Source organism: Myotis lucifugus, unplaced genomic scaffold (genome assembly GCF_000147115.1).
Source record: "Myotis lucifugus unplaced genomic scaffold, Myoluc2.0 scaffold_16, whole genome shotgun sequence".
Lineage (NCBI taxonomy): Eukaryota > Metazoa > Chordata > Mammalia > Chiroptera > Vespertilionidae > Myotis > Myotis lucifugus.
In genome coordinates this window covers 3,182,366-3,192,612 of record NW_005871064.1, presented here as the reverse complement: position 1 = coordinate 3,192,612, position 10,247 = coordinate 3,182,366, and positions in this window count along the sequence as shown.

Sequence of the window (10,247 nt, the reverse complement as noted above, 5' to 3'; positions counted from 1 at the left end):
CAGCATTGGGTGATAGGGTGCCATGTTCTGGATTGAACAATATGGGCCCTGAACACCCAAAAGTCAAGGTCCGGGCGACTTCAAGGAGGAGGTGGCCTGGAGACAGGCCCTGAGTGCGGGAGGATTCCCACAGAAAGAAAAGGGATGAAGGGGAGGCGACCAGGCATGCATCCTGCCTCTCCCTGCTTTCTCTCTTTCTGCTTCCAACCCTGAAGCCCTCCAAGACCCGCACATTTCCTCCGGGCCTGGGGGCAAGGGGCAGACCTCTGGCACCTCCCACAGGCTCCTGTTGCCGCCCTGCTTTAGTGCCTCCCCACTCTCCCTGCAGAGAAGAGAGATTCGGCAGCAGGCCATCTTTCTGTTTCCCTTTTCGTTCAAAAGCCAGAAAGGGAAGGGAGAGGGTGGTGGGGGCAGCAAAGGGGCTTCTTGCAAAGCCGAGCTGACTGGCTCCGAGGAGGATAAATGACTCTGGCCGCTGTGTCGCCCGTGTTACACAACTTGTCTGTGTTGGCTTGAGACCTCGGTGATCCCCCTCTAATTGAAATCACTTTCCCCTGACCTCCTCCGTAAGCCGGCAGCTAGCTGCTCTCCAGGCCAACAAAGGGGCCGTGGAGGTCGGGGGGAATCCTGCCTGGGCAGCTGAGCTCTGCGCCCACCGCATCCATCTTTCCCGCCCGGTGCCCTGGTCCGGAAGGGCGCACCGCTGGGTCCCGAGCCGGCACGAGGTTCTCAGCGGGGCTGGGACTGCCCCCTAGAGGGCTTTTTGTGGGGGTTCTAGAATAGCCCTACAATTGGGGTGCCCTGCACATTTGGGGGGATAGGCCTGGGGTACTGGGCATCCTGTCACGTGTGGAAAAAGCCCACATTTGCTTCACACGACCCACCAGTCCATAGAGATGAAAACTTGCTTATAATGATGAGAGCCTAGACTCTGTTTCATACATAAATCAAAGTATTGTTGCCCTGTTATAAAGTCCTCTGGTGTTTGCAAGAACGACTACCACGTAAATCAAGGGAAACGAACTCTTTTTCCAGTTCATCTCATCAAGAGCTGTTTACCACTTAGGCACATTACAATACTGGAACAATGGTGATATAACACATCTACATCAAAATATCCATCTATCTAGGTATTTATGTGTATATATACTAGAGGCCCGGTGCACGAATTCGTGCACTGGGGGGCGGGGGTCCCTCAGCCCGGCCTGTGCCCTCTTGCAGTCCAGGAACCCTTGTTCCCGCCACCACTGCTGCTGCAATTGCCAGCCCTTAAGCTAGGCTTCTAGCTCAGCAGCGCTTTCCCTTTGAGAGTGCACTGACCACCAGGGGGCAGCTCCTGCATTGAGCATCTGCCCCCTGGTGGTCAGTACATGTCATAGCAATGGGTTGTTCGGCAGTTTGATCAATTTGCATATTAGGGTTTTATTATATAGGATGAGTAGGTACAAGACTCACTGTCCGCTACTCTGAATTTGCCTGAATTTACATACAGGAATGCATGTTATTTGATTATAAATTACTTTTATTTATTTTTCCTCTTTATAATTATACTAAAAAGTTGTGTTGATTTTTTTAAAAGGATTTCAGGTATTTTAGAATTGAAAACCACTGCTGTTACCTTCCTGGGTCTTAGTTTCTTCCTCAAAAGAAAAAAAAAGTGGGGGGACAATAATGAGATAGCAAAAACAGCAAAATGTTGCACAAATAATATCCCAGAGTGCCAAGCCCAGGACACTGCTGTTGAGAGAAACATTGTTGATTCAAGTCCCCAAGAGGCACAGATTCCAAATGTGGAGGGAGAGAGCCTGGCAGGGAGGGAGAAGATGGTGTTTGTGGGGGGTGGGGGAGGGAAGATGGGATAGGAAGGGGGTACAACTGTGAGCCCCAGTTGGAAGACCAAAGAGCACCTTTATTTTTCCAGGTGAATTATATGCAATGCATGGATATTTTTTTCTCTTTTATAATATCAAGCAGTTAAAGAAAGAAAAAAAACAACACCTTCCCTAAGCACTCATTGACCACCTACTTACTACATGCCAACATTGACATAGGAACTGCAAATCATGTCTTATTTCTTACTTAAGCCAGCGAGGTCGGTATTATGATGGCAACTTCACAATATGAGGTAACTGGGGTTCACTTAGTCAGCATAATTTGAACCAGATCTATTTGACTTCCAAGTCAGTATCGTATACTGTCCTTAAAAATATGCCAGTGGACTTGTTTTTATTTTACAGATTGGTGGTTTAATTAACGTCTGCTGTCTTAGTCGGCAACTTCCGTCTATGGTACTTGGCTGAGCCTGACTCCTAGATGCTAAAGGCAACACAGAAGAAATTCAAGTAAAGAGTTAAATCTATAGGGAGACATTGGTATACTTGTGAAAGAAATAAAACAATATTTATACAAATGGAAAACATACCATCTTCCGTACCCGAAGACTTGGTAGCATTACAATTTCAATTCTCCTCAAGATTACTGCATAAATGAAATGGAATTCTAATTAGAATTTAAATTGATTTTTCTCACATTAAGTTATCTAAAAATTAATATAACAATAAATTTATGAGAAAGGCCAAGAAAAAATTTAAAAGAATAGTTGGGGAAAGAAAACTTGATTTCTTACCAGATATAAAAACATTATATACTGGTATAAGAAACGTGATTGACATAGGAATAGAATGGAAAACCCAGAAATAGATCCCAGTGGGGAAAAAAAGGTAATCTATTTAATAAATGTTGCTGATAATCTTCCTAGAAGGAAAATATAGTGAATTCCCTGCCTCACATCTTACTAAAAAAATCCCACCTGGATTAAAGGCTTAAAGTAATAATAAAAGCATAAGCTTATTATAAGAAAATTCAGGGGATATGTATATATCTATATATCCATACCAAGGACCATGGTTGAAGGAGAGAGTAGCGTGGGGCAGAAAAAAAAATGTTAACCAAGTGAGGAAATTTAGGAACTATTTTTTAAAAAGATAGAGGCATATTTGGTTATATAAAAATTAATGTCACATTAGTATGGTGAAAGATGTCATAAACAAAGCAAAATAATAGATTGAGAAAATTTTCAATGCAGATGACTGATAAAATGTTAATATCTAAATTACACCAAAATTTTCTAACAAATGAGTAAGAACAAATAGGAAAATGGGCAAAGGATATGAACAAGCAGTTCAGAAAAGATCAAATTCAAATGTCAATAAACATGTGAAAAGATGTTTAACTTCTCTAGTAGTCAGACAAATACAAATGAAAGTAACAATAGGATTCATTTCTACTACAAGACTAATAAAAATTTAAAAGGGAGGTAACTCCTACCATGGGTAGAAATGTTGGGGGAAAGGATCCTCTTATGTATGATTAGAGGAAATGTGAGTCAGTATATGATTTTAGAAACAATTGGGTAATGCTTTTTTAAATGTAAGACACATACACCCCTCAATCTAGCAAACCACTCTGGGAATCTGTCCTTTAAAAACAAAATTCCAGTAAGAAGAGATACTCGTTCAAGGTCAAAGATGTTCACATCAGCATTGTTTACAACTACACAGATTTGAAAACAAAATTAATGTCCAGGCCTAGCTAGTTTGGCTCAGTGGATAGAGCGTCGGCCTGCAGACTGAAGGGTCCCAGGTTCGATTCCAGTCAAGGGAACATGCCTGGATTGCAGGCTCAATCCCTAGTAGGGGCGTGCAGGAGGCAACCAATCAATAATTCTCTCTCATCATTGATGTTTCCCTCGCCCTTCCTCTCTGAAGTCAATAAAAATATATTTAAAAAATTAATGTCTATAAAAAGAGGAGTAGTTGATTGAATTGTGGGACATTTATTCCATGGAATATTGCACAGGTCTTTGAAAAAGATTGCATTTGATATCATTTCTTGTAGACTTGCAGGGATTAGTATCATAATATATTTTTAAGTGAAAAAAGCAAACAGAAAATGGTATATAATAGAATTCATTTTTGTAATTATGACCCCTATAAAGTACATACTTATATTTATGTATGTAAATGACTGTATGAGCATAAAGAGTATTATGTGAATATTGAAAACAGGTTGATAGTAGTAAACATGGAAGAGGAATGGGGGTGAGGGGGAGATTTGGTGTACATGTGCAGGGAATCAGAGAGATCAGAAAAAAAGATATAAAAGAATGTTGACCCTGATAAAATAAAAATGAATTATGTGATCCAATTTATGTAACATGTGTGTGCTTGTGTATGTATAAACCTGTATATGGAGAGAGAATTATGAAAGAATATTCATTAAATATTTATGATGCATTCATGGATTGGATATAATAGAAATGCCAATTTTCCCCAAATTAATCTGTACATTCAATACAATTTCAGTAAAAATCCCAGCAGATTTGTGTGTGTGTTTGCATGTCCACATGCATACATGCATTTTTATGTTTTGTGTAAATTGACAAGGTGATTCTAAAATTTATATAAAAATGTAAAAGGCAAAACAACCAACAGATCTCAACCAAAAAAATAAAGATGAGGGAGGAGGGGGAAAGGGGTGTTTTGAACTATCAAATATCAGGACTTCAGGAGAAACTAAGCCACTATACCGCCCATGCAAAGAAAGATGAATAGCCCAATGGAGTTGAATAGAGTGTCCAGCAACAGGGACACACACAAATGAGAACTTTATTTATGACAAAGGCTAACTGCGGAGCACTGGGGAAAAAGTTTTTAATAAATGATAGTAAGTCTATTGGATATCTAAGTGAAGAAAAAAATGAAGCTTGACTCCTACCTCAAACTATACACAAAAGTGAACTCCCAGTGGGTCATGGCTGTCAATATGGAAGGTAAATCAATAAAGTTTCTAGAAGAAAATAAGAGACTTTTTTCTTGACCTTGAGATAGGGAAAGATTTCTTAAACCTGACATAAATCCCACTAATCATAACCAAAGTTGTTACATGGTATTACATTAAAATTAAGAACTTCAGTTTATCAAAAGAAAGCATTAAGAGGACAAGCAAGCCACAAAGTGGGAGAAGAGATTTGCAACGTATAAAAAATATCAAAGAACTAAAAACCAAATGCACAAAGAACTCCTACAAATCAGTCAGCGAAGACCAACAACCCAACTGAAAAATAGCAAGAGACTTGAATGGGTATCTGACAAGAGGATATAGAAATGGTCAATAAATATATGAAGAGGTATCCAACCTTACCAATCACCAAGAAACTTCATCATGAGATAAACATACGTGTTGAATGGCTAAAATGAAAATGTTGCCCTAACTGGTTTGGCTCAGTGGATAGAGCGTTGGCCTGCAGACTGAAGGGTCCCAGGTTCGATTCCAGTCAAGGGCATGTACCTTGGTTGCGGGCACATCCCCAATGGGGAGTGTGCAGGAGGCAGCTGATCGATGTTTCTCTCTCATCGATGTTTCTAACTCTCTATCCCTCTCCCCTCTTCTCTGTAAAAAATCAATAAAATATATTAAAAAATAATAATAATAAAATGAAAATGTTGGCAGGGGGTGGAACAAAGGGAGTGTGAAAACATGGTTGATTAGTATATGAATTGATACAATCACTTTGCAAATCTACCTGGTAAAGTTGCATATACAAATATATATGTATGATGTTGGAGCAATTCTATTCCTAGATGTTCACTTAACAGAAATGTGGGCCCAAGTGCAATAAAAGTCATGTACAAGAATGTTTGTAGCAGAAACTTGTAATAGTCCAAAACAAAAACCAAAAAAATGCCCATCACCAATTGGGATGTAACATACAACATGATGACTACAGCTATCCAGCACACAAGCAGGGGGTCAGCTTTAATGGGAAAGGGCAGGTCTTCACTAATATGCAATGGAGGAAAGAGAGATGGCACAATGCAGGTCAGACTGAGGGTTTGCTGGAGGAAGAGGAGGGAGTTCCCATCACCTGTTTCTCTTTTCTCATTGAAGTATGAGTGAGGTTAGTTCATCAACTGAGAAGTGATACAGGATATTTGAGGAGAGAGGAGAGTCATCTACAAGAGTGGGTAAGGGTACTTAAAGAGAAATAGAATTCCTGGGCAGTGCTGAGTTGAAGTTTGTAATCCTAAAATCTCATTAAAAACTATAAAGCCACCAATTTCTCCTGTGAAAAACGGAGGTAGTAAGACCTTTTCTGGTTCCCTACAACTCTGTCAGTAGCGAGTGGGTACTTTCTGGAAAGTTCTGAGACCCGTGATCTTAGTCTGTCTGGTGCAAATAGACCTCTAAAAAGGAAATTGGGGAACTGTTAAGTCTAATTTCATTGGGCAAAATGCCAGAGAAATCTCAGATGAGTTGTGTGGAGTCTATTACCCATCCATCAGTCTGTCCCTCCGTCTGTCCAGGCCATTCAATGAATCCCTGTACCATGCGTGGTGTGCTAGAACAACATCACTCTCATTATTTGATGACTAGTTATTTGGCCATTTGGTGAATAAATTTGTTCAACAAGTGTTTGTTGAACACCAACTATTTGGAGCGGAGCCTTTTACTGGACATCATGCATGGAGGACACGAAATGCCAAAAGGAGTTCTCTCTACTCTCAGGCAGCTGGCAATCTAGATAGGGAGACTATTTGGTGTCACTTTGTGATAATTCAATGGAGAAAACAAGAGTCAGATGATGGTGCAGCCAGTGGGACTTCCGAGGAGGGAGCTCAGAGAAGGAAAGTCTGGGCACACAACCATATTTCTGGCAGGGAGGTGGGGCCTGAGCTAGGCCTGATCATCTCAGCTCTCATCTTCGGAAAGCGGGAGGGAGGGAAGAGCCCCAAACTTGAAGAAATAGTGCAGTATTAGAGTGTAGTCATAAACATAAAACATTAACATGTAATTCCCTTATGCTTTTGAAAAATTACTTCATAAACGCAAAGTAAAATATTTTTTCCCTTTTTATTACCTGACAATTACATATTAAGAATTTCTTTTTATGTTTAAAAACATATGCAAGCCGGGGAAGGCAGACGCCAAAATGTAATTGCTTTCCTTCTATAAGAATCAGATGTCATTTTCTTCCAACTCAACTCTGAAAAGAGATAGGAAAAAGCAAATTGTTGTATACATTAAATTTGGAAACATCTGATAGCTTTCCTCAATTAAACTATTTAAATGGAAAAAGATTGCTGTACAGCTCTATCATATCCCGCTGAATAAAACCTCAGCTGAGGCAAATTGGCAGTGGCAGGTACCAAATGCATTGGCAATAATGAGATCGGACAACCCAGTGGAGGTCATTGGTAATTGTTATTATATGCAATATTGCACTGTCAGAAGAAGAAAACCCAGCTCGGTAGCGAGCACAGCCAATGCTGCGTATCGTGTGGGGATGTCTGTGGACCCCTAGCGAGGGGGACATGAAAGGTGTCAGCAAAGCTTGAACCCCTCAAGTTGTGAGCCTGCTCTTCATCCAAGGGCTCATCAAGGCCTGCTGTGTGCTTTCAGCATGCGGCGGGGGCAGACCACTGCGCTAGTATCCGCCAGTGTAGAGCAAGGTCTCAGGAGGTGGCACTGGGGCCCATGATGGGGGCAGGGGATGGGTAGGGGAGGAGGATGACCCTGGGAAGGGAAGTGGGAAAGAAGTGAAGACCAGGTTTGTGGATTGGTTGTGGTTTTCCTCGGGGCTGGGCCTGATGGAAGGCATTGAAAGTTTTTTGTTTTCCCTCTAACTTCCAGATGTGGAGAAGGAGAAAGAGTGTAGTCTCTTGTTCTCCAGGGTCTCAGGTTGAGGAGGAAGGGGCTGGAGGTGGTTTAGGCTGCCTGGGACCTAAGCAAGCCTGCCTGCCTGCCTGCCTGCATACAAACTCTCCTGAGGTCTGGGTACTGAGCCCGGCTCTGGGCACCATCCAGATTAAGATGACCAAAAGCAGTTGGCGCACAGTCCTGTGCAGGTGACAGACATATGCCAGCTGCTCTCGTGCAGTGGTGGACACACGGACATATATTTGACTACATTTAACTCCTACAAGACAGGCTCATGTCTAACATGCTGTAGCAGGGAGCGCATCTGGGCTCATTGCAACATCTTGTCCTCTAAATATAATCACGAGTCACTTTGAAACAGGACCTGACTGTGCTGTTGCCGAGGGTTCCCTCCATATCGCTCAGGGTTTCTCGTGTGCTCGAGAGCTATGGCACCATATTAAAGAGGGAAGGAGGAAGGACCACGCACAGCCCAGGCCTCTGACTTCACGAAGCCCAATGATCACAGTTAGAGTAAATCCATCAGAATCGGGCCTCCTACTCACAAAGACTCTTGGAGAACTTTTCTTCACTGAGTAGACTCTCTAAGTTTGTTCTAAGAAAGCAACAGTAGGATCCTAAATAACCATATTGGGGCAGGGGAGGGGGAGCTGGAGAGGCCAGGCAGCAGCACAGTGTCCTAACCCAAGGAGGGACGCACCTTCCTGAGCTGTAGGGCTCTTGGCGACAGAGAAGGGTCAATGTGAGATTGGGACCTTGGAGGCTGGGCTGGGGAGTCTAAACACTCTTTCAAGCGCCAGCTGTTTATTCCCCACTTAATCACAAACCCCACGCTACTCCTTGTCTTAGCTGGATGTGATGATGACGGCAGCAAATATTTCTATAGTGCTTTCTATGTGCCAGGCACTACTCAAAGCAAGTTACATGTATTAATCATTTAGTCCTCACTATAGCCCTTTGAGGCAGGGTTCTTTTTTATCACCTCCATTTTGCAGATGTGGAAACTGAGGCACGGTGAAGCTTATTCTTTCTTGGCACATGTGCGGCCTCTGTTCTAGTACTTTGTATGGGTGCGTGCATTACGATGCCTTAAAGATGTGCTCTGATGATTACAGTACAGCATACAGTTCTGCTCTATCTGCCATGCATCATCTCCCCTCCTCAACTAGGGCTCCAGAAGGGGAAACCACTGTCTTTTCATCTTTGCAGCCCCAAAGCAAATGGGGGCTTGATGTATATAATAGCAGATGTCCGATCAATTTCTGAGGATTGGATGAACTAAAGGGAGTGATATGGTGAAGTATTTTTGGAGGGTCTTCCCACTGGCAGGGTGGGTTGAAGGAGGAGAGGCTGGGACCCCACATAGCTCTGTGCCCGTGTCCAGGACAGTGATCTGCTCGGAGAACCTGTGGCCACCTGGGCCTCTTTGCCTTGCAGGTTGCACATCTCTCTGAGTTCTTGGTCCCAGGTGTTGCTGTCTTTTCCTGTTTCCTGTTATGCACAATCATATTTCCTGCCTAAAGGAGGCCTTCTATAAATTCATGAACTGGCTGGAGACACTCGGCTCTGTGACTGTGAGGCTGCTGTGAACTTTTGTCCCCAGTCCTAACATTTGGTTCATTTAGTTAAGGGCTGCAGACACCACGTGCACCTCTCAATTACCAAAGGGCATTTGAAACACCCCCCACCCCCAACACACACACAATTAACCTTGGGCCCAACGGTAAAAAGAAAGCCAGCACAATATGGCATTTCACTGTTCATAACCATCAGTTAGCCAAGTAGGCAATTGAGGCAAAGGCTGAAGCAGTGGCCTAAGGCCAGCGCCATGGTTTGTTGCCCTTGTCTGGTCTCTGCTGTGACCACGTGGGGCTTTAGGCCAGTGGTTCTCCAGGGGGAAGGGTGTGTGGGTGAAAGCAAAGACTTGATATTATACTACAGTGGGGCCTTGACTTACGAGTTTAATTCGTTCCTAGACCGAGCTCGTTAAGGAGCTCGTTAACTCAAATTACTCTGTCAACTCAATGCAAAAAATCGGCCGAGAGACAGCTGGTATCTCAAAAAACTCGTTAGTCGGGACACCCGTAAGTCAAGGCCCCACTGTATTTTATTTGGGGCATTTTCTTAAAACCTTTAAACTTGAATTCACACTCTACAGGTCTAATCTACTAATATTAATTGGCGATGCTCAGTAGTTTGGGTGATTGAGGCTATGACACCTACATTAAAATTTACTGGAAGAGAATAAAGACTTGTTAACCAAGATTAATGTAAGAGAGTTGCACATTTTCACCAGCCCTAGGAAAGTCTTCCCTGTTCTTCTTTCCTAGCTGTTCAGATCCTCTCCCTTCCCAGGAACTACAAAACCCCTAGTGCCTGCTTGCAAAGCCACATCTGCGCCGGGGTTACCACAGTGTGAAGTCCTTACCCACCAGCCTACATACACAGATGGCAGAATGGGGTAGAAAGTGCAGATTTTAAAGAAACTGCCAACTGGATGCAATTTGGAATTTTTTCCTAATCCTTAT